We start from the raw sequence: 10,486 nt of genomic DNA on the forward strand, positions 1-10,486 counted from the left end.
GCCAATTACAAGTCGGGGTTATTACAGGTTGGCCGGGTATTACCGTCGGTTTGTGAAAGATTTCTCCAAACTAGCTCCACCTCTGACTAGACTGACAAAGAAGGGCGTTAAATTTGTGTGGAACCAGACTTGTGAGAAGTCATTCAAAGAGCTTAAGGTTAGACTAACCACTGCTGTAGTCTTAATTATTCTAGAGAGGGGTTTGGGTTATTTAGTTTATTGTGATGCCTTACAAGAAGGTCTGGGTTCTATATTGATGCAAGAAGGGAAGGTAGTAGCCTATGGCTCACAGCAATTGAAATCACATGAGAGGAATTACCCTACCCATGACCTAGAACTAACAATGGTGATTTTTTCCTTAAAGATTTGGAGGCACTATTTGTATGTTGAGAAATTTGAGGTATTTTCTAATCACAAGAGTTTGAAATATCTGTTTACATAGAAGGACTTGATCTTGAGGTAGAGAAGTTGGATGGAATTCATTGAGAATTATGATTTTGAGTTGCACTATCATCCAGGAAAGACTAATGTTGTGGCTGACGCCTTGAGTAGGAAATCTATTAGTAGCATAGCATGTATTGCCATCTGAGAATGGGAGATGTTGGGTACTCTTGGTGAGTTTGATTTGCATCTTGGCTAGTCTGTTGAGTTTGCATCTTTAGTTGCACAACCTACACTTGTGAACTGAGTGTTAGAGGCGCAGGATGGTGACCTTGAGGTAGAATCCCTCCGAGAAAAGCTTTTTAGTGGGAAGGTAGAAAAAGGCTTGACTGTGTATCCCGACTAGGGTGTGAGATACCGTGACCGTTTGTTGGTGCCGGAGTCTTGCCGAAAGGAAGTGCTCTGAGAGTTTCATCTTTCACGCCTTGCGGTGCATCCAGGAGGCACAAAGATGTATCACGACCTTAGCCGCCAATTTTGGTAGAGGGGCATGAAGAAGGATATGGCTGTATTCGTATCGAAGTGCCTTACTTGTCAATAGGTGAAAGCTGAGCATCAGAGGCCAGCAGGTTTGTTGCAACCCTTGCCTATAGCCGAGTGGAAATGAGAGCATATCACGATGAATTTCGTTGTGGGTCTTCCGAGAACTCAACGGGATAATGATGCCATTGGGGTAGTAGTTGACCGGTTGACCAAGTCGGCGCACTTTATAGCTATGCGTGTAAACGATTCAATAGACCATCTTGCCGACTTGTATATCAAGGACATAGTGAGGTTGCACGCAGTCCCTGTGACAATAGTTTTGGATAAAGATCCGCGCTTTACATCTCGGTTGTGGCAGAGTTTGCAGAGTGCCTTGGGCACTAGGTTAACCTTTAGTACTGCGTATCATCCTCAAACTGACAGGCAGTCCGAGCGTACTATCTAGATCCTTAAGGATATGCTCCGGGGATGTGTCTTTGACTTCAAGGGTTCGTGTGAGAGGCACTTGCCCTTAGTGGAGTTTGCCTATAATAATAACTTCCAATCGAGTATTGGCATGACACCATTTGAGGCCTTGTATGGCAGACCGTGTAGATCTCTAGTGTGTTAGGCCGAGGTGGGTGATGCACCTTTGTTGGACCCAGAGTTAGTTCGGGAAACGACGGAGAAGGTGGCACTTATTCATAAGAGGTTAGTTACGGCTCAGAGTCGCCAGAAGAGTTCTGCCGACCGTAAGAGGAGACCCTTGCCTTTTGAGGTAGGAGACCATGTGTTCCTAAAAATATCACCTAGGTGGGGTTTGATGAGATTTGGAAAGAGTGGGAAGTTGTCCCCTCAGTTCATTGGGCCTTTTGAGATCCTTGAGTGGGTCGAAGAGATTGCTTATCAGTTAGTGTTGCCGCCACAACTTTTCGGAGTACATGACGTTTTTCACATTGGTATGCTTCGAAAGCATGAGTTGGATCCATCGCACGTATTGGATTGGACCGACTTGGAGGTAGATGAGGATGTCTTGTATGAGGAGAGATCGGTGAGAGTCTTGGATAGGCGAGACCAAGTCTTGCGAGGCAAAACAATTCCCTTAGTAAAAGTATTATGGAAATATCACGGGTTAAGGAAGCGACTTGGGAGCATGAATTGGAAGTCCGAGAGAAATATCCAGACTTGTTTGTTGATATCTAAACATGTATTGAGATTGTGATTATGACAATGAAAAGTATAAGCATTGTATATGTAATAGATTATGAGAGCATTGTTTATGCTATGGGCATTTTGGAAATCTAAATTCAATATAAACATTGTGTATGTTTTGGGAATATGGAATATTGTGGATATTGTATCACTTTTGGACGCATTGTCTTATTGTGAAAATTTTGAAAACCCAAATTTCGATTAACATTGTAAATGTTTTGGGAAATTGTAAATTTCATGTTAATGTGGGACTTGTGTACCCGAGTCGATGAGAATGGAAGACCGGAGAATGGGTCATGGTGTTAAATTTGTGGGAATGACATTGTTGTAAATGGTCTAATGTTGACTTCGAACTTGATTTGTAATTTCATGGGCGAAATTCCTTAAGGGGGGGAGGTTATAGCGATTCCGGTTTCAACCCGTTATCTCGGGTTGGTATGGTTTAGAATGGTTATGCATATCTTGTTTCCCTTGCTTTCCCCATATTTTTGGTTTTCAGGTTGTAGTTGTGCATTTGGAATAGGTAGGTTGCATGTTTTTCCAAATCTTTGATGCCCAGATTTTGGCTCCTCCGCTCAAGCGGGAATTCTTGCGCTCGAGCGGGCTTCACTAATTTTGCTCCTCCGCTCGAGTAGCCATTCTTGCACTTGAGCGGGATTCGTCAACTTTTAGTATTTTTACTGTTCTGCAAAATACTTGAAGAGTGCATTGGACGCTCGAATGTCCATTCTCACGCTCGAGCGGGGTCCTTCGTCTGTAAAACTTTTGGAAATGTGTATTCTATGCTCGAGCTTTGCTTCTTGCACTCGAGCGGACTGCCTGTATATCAGTACGTGAAGATATCATTTTGAATCACTTTTTCTTCTTTCTCTCTCTCTAAAACTTCCCAAAAATCAAGATCTACACATTTTCTCTCTAAAACTCAAATTTTTTTCTAAGATTTCATCTAGATCCGTTGGGATTTTCACCCTAGTGCCTTTGAGAAAAAGGTAGAGTGCATCAAGATCTTCCTTTTGATCCGTTTAAAAATGGGTTTCCTCATTGTTGGAGTCTCACTCTTGCTTGGCTCATTTTTTCCTTTGAGGTAGGGATTTTGTCTATACTCTCATATGGTTTTTAGCTTAGTTATTTGTTATTGTGTAACAATGGTGGAATTTGAGAGTAGTTTGATCAAACCTAGGGTTTGGGAGTGAAGTGAAAAAGAGGGGGTTTTGGTGATTATGGAATAAATGAGTTTGGAGGCTAAAAACATGTTCATGTTGTGTCAAAATGGTGGATTTTGGTACTTGGGTTGGTATTCGGGAAAAAGGGGGTTTTTGCCCTAATTGAACCAATTTGCTATTTTGTATAAATAATTGAAATTGATATTGAAAATGTGAAATTGGATGATCATTGATATAAATGGTGGAATGGAATATGTATTATTTCACACCTTTGAAAGTTTAGAGATAGTATTGGGCTATCGGTGGAGAATAGCCTTAATTATTGTAGAAATGGCATGTGGATTAGGCGAATTTAAACTAATCTTTTGATGGTTGTCGTTGAATATGGTCAGGTTTATATACATTGTACATGTATGGTTATTTGGAAGTAGAAAGGGGATGTACTCCATTGTTTGATTTTGCGTTTATATACATTGCATATGTATGAATGATTGTTTGGGAGGAGAAATGGGATGGACTCTATTATAATTAAGTTCGCCGGAGTGTCCTGGGTAAAAGGCCCAAAATTATACATGGGTGCCTAGCCCGTGGACGAAATATCCGTAAAATGGCAACTGTAGTGCTTATATAGCCTACGTTTACTTGGGTCTCGTTTGACGGCTGCTCGCTGACAAAATATCTGTGAAATGGAAGTTTGAAGTGTTTATGTGTATGTGTTGCGTGATTTGAAAACCATTGAGTTGTGACCTCGGTTTGGTTGTTGAGAAATAATGAAATTGACTCATGAATTGAGAAAGATAAGTGAACGGCATATGAATTAAAAGAAGATGGATTAAGACTTGAATTTGATATCTTATGAATATATATACATTCATGAAAGTTTTACCCCAACATTGTATATGCACTTTGTACTTATGTCTTTGCTAAACGTCATGTATTGTGTTAGATGATTCCTACTGGGTTGTGGCCCACCCTATTTGGGAAAAATATTTTCAGGTAATGATGGGATGCCACCACTAAGGCAATAGCGTGGGAGAGATTTTTAGGAGCAAGAGCTTCTAATTTTGATTGTATATTTTTGTAAAGCCAAGGGCTTAAGATGTAATGAGCGAAGCTCACTTTTGTTGTAACCAAGTCAAGGCTTGGAAAGATGTAAGCCAATAGGGCATTTATTTATGTTGAACTCTCTTGTATCTTTAACTTCATGTAATGAAAGGGCTATTTACTCTAATTTATGCTATTATTAATATATGTTTTGGGTTGTATTTATTGTGTATTATGGGGACGTTACAGTCAAGCACAATACCAATGTGGAATTCCAAAACATAGAATAACTTCTCATTGAAAAGGGAACAAAAAGTCAAAGACCTCTTTTATTATTCCATTAAATACAATTGCATAATGAGTAATATTACAAACACACATTTATCAATTTAGAAATGATTTAAAATTTTTATTTTGTGATTTAAATTTATTTTACACATAAATTTCATGTTACATAAATTTAACTTTTACCATACAATCACCCACCTAAAAATTTTGGAACGAATAAATGCGGGTCCCTAAAATTTTTGGTGATGGAATGAAGAAGCCTAACGCAAAGATTTAGGGGAGATGAGAATTGGTTGTGATCAGTGGAGAAGGGAGTAAAGGATCAGGGGGTCACGTTCCCCTTCGATTTTGAGATTTTTTTATTTTTTTATTTTACAAACATAAAGAAAATATTTTAAATAAAAAAATTACAAAAATATTATTAGAGTGAAATATCAATGACATTTTAAAAATTATGAGAACAATGATGGTTGTTTTGATTGAGAATGAAGAGACTACTATACACCATATTATCTATGAATTTTTTTGAATGTAACGGTGATGTCATTATTAATGACATGCAAGTATAAGTAATCTCACTATAAAGATATGAAATTTATTAGATTGTTAGTTATATTTGACATTTGAAGTTTACTCTCTATGTGTTTATTTATTATTAGCAGGTGATAGTACATACCAATGATGACATGGTATTACCATTATATTGAATTTTTAATCAAATTTTGTATAAAAAAATAATTTATCATTATATAATTTATTTTAAGACTTATATCCATATTTTTTTTTTGTATTGTCCACGATACACTAGCTACAAATGTTAGACTATTTTAATATCTTTTATTTATTTATTTATTTATTTTTCTTTGGTGACCTTTTCTCTTATTCATGAATCTTATTGTGGTGAGTTTTTGTCTTGTTCATGAATGCAGATTAATTGGAAGGTTATGGGCTTGGTAGTGAGTTAATATTTGGAGATTCTCATTTTTTTCTCATTTAATGGTCATTATTTTTTGGTGTAATTTGTATGTTCCTAGTGGCCTATAAATTGTTCTTCTCATTTACTCTTTTCTATGCCAACTTTTTTGTTTACACTTAAGAGATTACTAGCCAAAGAAGGGTGTTTTCTTGGTGGAGCTTTGGGTTCACCATCTTGTACAGAGTTGGCCTAAACCATATGACAAGTGGTCAAACTATTGTATCTTGGAGGGGACAAGTCATAGTTTAGTGACTGTTGCATCAGTATTTGGGTTCTTCCCATCGTAGTGGGCTTGATCTCCTTAAAGAAAACGAGATATTCATGCCTTAACCTGATCTATTTGTATCTAATTTTCTTTGCATTATTTATCAATAAACTATAATTCTTCTAGTATTTTCACCAACAATTTTAAGGAGATCAAAATGGAACAAGTACCAAAAAAAACTAATGACGGAATTGGAGATCTCAATAAGCTTTTCAAGTTCAAGGGAGTTCATTTTAAGAGGTGGAAAGGAAATTTTTTTTTTACCTCAACATTTTGAAAGTTGCATATGTTCTTACCGAGAAGAACCCAAACAAAATCCCAACCGAGGAAATGAATGATGAAGACTACGAGGCACAAGAAGCAAAAATGGATTCATACAATACAGATGAGTATAAATGTCGTTTTTATCTTTTAAATTGCCTTGCTGATCAATTTTATGAACACTATGACACCACTTACATTTCTGCAAAGAAAATTTGGAAAGCTTTACAGACTAAGGGGTCGTTTGGTTTTGGCTTTTTTGGTTGGCTTTTTGGGGGAATTTTTTGATTGTTTGGTATTCTTGTTTGGCTTTTTTGGCTTTGGAATGACAAAATTGCCCCCCACTTGGTGTAGACATCGTATTTTTGACCATCCTCAAGACTCGGACGTCTTCGCTTGTGCACCCGATGATTATGATTGCATGTGTTCGTTTTGAGTGCTCGAAGTCCTCGATGGAAGGCCCTGCCTTTGAGCCTTGAAACCTTATCTGTTTGTGCCTCGTTTTGGACCAAAACCTTGGTTTTACTTGCCTGGAACTCTTGGTGACCTGTCGGCCACCACCACAGGCTGTCGGCCATGGATTTTTCTTGTCGGCCAGTGGTGTGGCTGGTTGGCCACCAATGTCTTTTTCCAGATATTTGTTGACAGTTGTGCCAGTTGTTAGCACATTGAGCTGCATCTGCCTACATGTGTATGGTGGGATGTTTCTAAGCTCAAGGAGTGTTTTTCTATATATAGGGGGGTTCCTCTCCCATTTTGAGAGGTTAGCAATTTTGGAACAAAATTCTCTCTGTCTCTCTTTAGATTTCTCTCTTTCTCTCTCTCTCTCTCTCTCTCTCTCTTACAATTTTGTGCTTTGTAGCTAGCTTTCTCTACACTTTTACATGCACTACCTGGACCAAAGTTACTTCTCTTTGAGCTGAGGTTCCTTGAGACTAGTTTTGAGCTCTAGCAAGTGGTTTTAGCTTGGATTTGTGCCTAGAGTTGCTCTTTGCTTCAAGAGGTAGTTTATTTGCTTTGTTCACTTGTTTAGTATACTTGTTTTTCCATCTATTTTAACTGTTTTGAGGCTGGTTTTGAACAAAAAAATCTCTGTTTTTGTGACTTAAAGGTGGTGGTTTGAGCCTTTTTTTTTTAGTTAGGGGTGGTTCACCCTTCTTGTTTGCTAGTTTGCTAAGCTTTTGTACATTTATTCATCACTTTCAAATCAACTTTTTTGGGTCTTTTAACATTTGAATTTCAGAGGTTTTTTCAGTGGCCAAAAACTAATTTTGAAGTCCAAAATTGGAGGGGCTAGCCTCTCCTCCTCATGTCTTGTTTGCATGTCTAGTTAGCTTCACATGTTAGCATGTTTTTTTAGCCTAACTTAGCTTGAGTCTAGCATGTTTTAGCCTCTGAAATAACCTGTTTTAGCTCTGTTTTGGGATGGTTAGTTTGTTTGAGTCTTGTTTTGCATAGTTGTAGTGTAACCCCATGCATTAGCTTAATGTTTTGGCTTTTTGTGTCTTGAGTCCAAGATGTTTTAGACCATATTTAGGGCTGTTTTGCCTATGTTTTTGGTTATTTGTTTCATTTGAGCCTTGTATGGCATGGTTGTAGTGTTAATTCCTTCACCAGCTTAGTGTTTTAAGGCTTTAACTCTTATTGGTGTGAGTTGGTTGCATGTTTTAGTGCTTTTATCATTCATTTCCAGCACTTAATCACCTCTGCAATCCCCCTCAATTCTTCACTTTTGATTTTCTTTGAAATTGGTTTCAAGCCACTTGTTTGCCTAAGTGTGAAATTGAGGTGTTACAACTAATGGTTTAATCCCTTAGGGGGTTCATTACCAACAGTGTAATGCCTCTTTCATGCCCAAAGCAAGTTGTGGTTTGAGCCCTCTTTTCATTAGAGGACAATCACCAATGGACTTAATGGATTAATGAATGGTTTGGTAATTAAAATGAGTTAACAAAATTGGCAAGTAAAAGTATGCAAGATAAGCATTCTTTGTGTTGGATTTCATGTGTTCAAATCAGACGTTAATTTGAACACAAGGAAAATGGGACATTTCATACTCAAAGTGATGAAATGTGTCATTTTCCTAGGTCACCATTGCCCTTGATCATGCCTGATAGGGTGGTGCTCATTTTGGTCTTGTTTGTGCATTTATTGAACTTGTACAAACGTGGTTCCTTAGCCATCATGCATGGAAATTGCTTGATTGATGGTTTGAGGGCCAACAGTTTCTTTCCTTTGAGCTTGTGTGATGATAATGAGGTAAACCAACTTGTGAAGATACACTGTTTTGCTTTGTTTTGCAACATGAAAGTGTGAACCAGCAGTGGTTGACAGTCACCATCAGTGGCCGACCGGCCCCTTGTCCCTCTTGTTGGCCATCAGTAATTTTTGCACAATATGATGGTAAGATGAAACAGAGGTGTTCTAGAAGTTGGCAGAATTTTCAGTGATCAAATGTGCAAATAGAGGCTAGCAGTAGCAAGGCAGTGGCTTTTCGGGTGTGGAATCGAGCTTGCGTATGCATATCCATCACTTCTCGGGGCTAAGTAGTTGATTACTTAGTTTATTTGCAATTGACTTGTAATCCATTAATTAGCTAAGTAGTTAATTAGATGTGATGTAATTATTTAATTTATTATCTAGAATAGTTAATTAGTTTCGGTTTGTAATAATTAGTTAGCTTAATTAGCCTAGCTAGTTAGCTTATTCATTCAGACCCTCCTTCGCTAGGGCATAATGTTGTAATAAATGTGCGTGTGTGTGTATGTCTTCTAACCCCACGTCTTTCTCTCTTTTATTTAATCACTTTTGATGGTTAGATTAAGGGCATATTTCGATTGGCATATCACATGCTTGCATCCATTCATTCATATTGCATGCACCGAGGCTCGATGCATCATTCAAACTGTATTGTCATTTCAATATTTCTTTGAATACATGTTTAATCGCATGTTGTTCAAATTGATTCATATGCCATATTAGTAGCTGAGCCTATTAATTGCATATTGCATGTGTTGCATTAGGTATCTTGTATACTTAGGATCATGCATCTTTCTAACTAGTTTATGTTTTGGCTTAGAGTACTAGGTGAGTTTTTACGCTTTAGCATAATTGCATAAGTGTGAATGATGCCATGATTAGCACGCTTGCCATGAGGCTATGTGCTTAAATGCTAAACTATATGAATGCCTATGGATGAAGGCTTGTTATTTGAATTGGAACGATTCAACGAATGAGCGTTTTAAGCCCACTTTGTTGAGTGGTAAATCCTTTTTTAAGCCCACTATGTTTGGTGGCAAAACCGCATCTTTAAGCCCACTTGAGGTGGCAATTTCAAACCATTTTCGAAAACAAACATGAGTTGAATTGTTCCAAATCAAGCAAACTAGTCTATACTTGATTGTGCGCATCACATAGTAAAGCTACTTTAATAACTGGAATAAGAACACATAACGTTTATAAAAAAACTCATATCATGATTAGCAGAGGCCGATCTTTGATCGGGCGAGGGGGGGTGCTCAATTCATGACCTTCCTCCCTCGTACCTAAGTTCCCGAGCCGAGACAACTTTGGTGATAACGGACACGTGGCCTTTAGCACGAATCAGGGTTTCCTAAATTTCCCCAAAATAAAAAATATTTAGGTGGTGACTCTGTATCTGGCAAAACAGTCCAATTTTGGCATTATTTGATTTAAAATTGATTTTCTAAAAGATTTGTCGGATTTGGACACTTTAGTGATTACCAGTTTCACATTGCACTTGAAAGACTAGATTCAGAACCGCGGGAATCCGAACTATGAGGCCTTTCATTTCAAACCTTCCAAAAGGGGGGCCGTGAAAAAAGATGAGTCCACAGTTTCTGGCGACTCTGTTGGGGACTTAGAGAACTTGACTCAAACTCATGGTATGTTGTTTTATCTACACTTATGTGTTTCTTTGCATTAGCATTTGCATTGGTGCTCCTAAGTCACAGTGTTCGCCATCTGCTATTCCTGAGCAGTTTACCGGAGGCTTGCTTGGAAAAGCTTGCCAAAGGGCTGACCGGTTGTGGGCTCTGCCACGATGGGAACACAACCCTTGGATTTGGACGACCACTGTACCGTTTGATCCTCCTTTCACTTCTCGGTGTTAGGTGCGAGAGGTATATTATGAAGTCTTGCTGAGGTTCCCTTTTGGACCAATCAACCTAGTTGCATATTGGAAACCATAGAGACTGTTCCAAACTAGGACAGGTTGCTTACCCGAATGCAGGAATTGTGTGAAACCGTTTGTTTTGCGTAGTGAACCCCTAGCTCCTGATGAAATTAGGACAGGGTAACCCTACCCCATCATAGGGGTGTTTTGGCTCTCACTTGCTTGATATGTGCTTTTAG

This window comes from Camellia sinensis, chromosome 9, assembly GCF_055761805.1.
Source record: "Camellia sinensis isolate YWXY chromosome 9, ASM5576180v1, whole genome shotgun sequence".
In the NCBI taxonomy this organism is placed as follows: domain Eukaryota; kingdom Viridiplantae; phylum Streptophyta; class Magnoliopsida; order Ericales; family Theaceae; genus Camellia; species Camellia sinensis.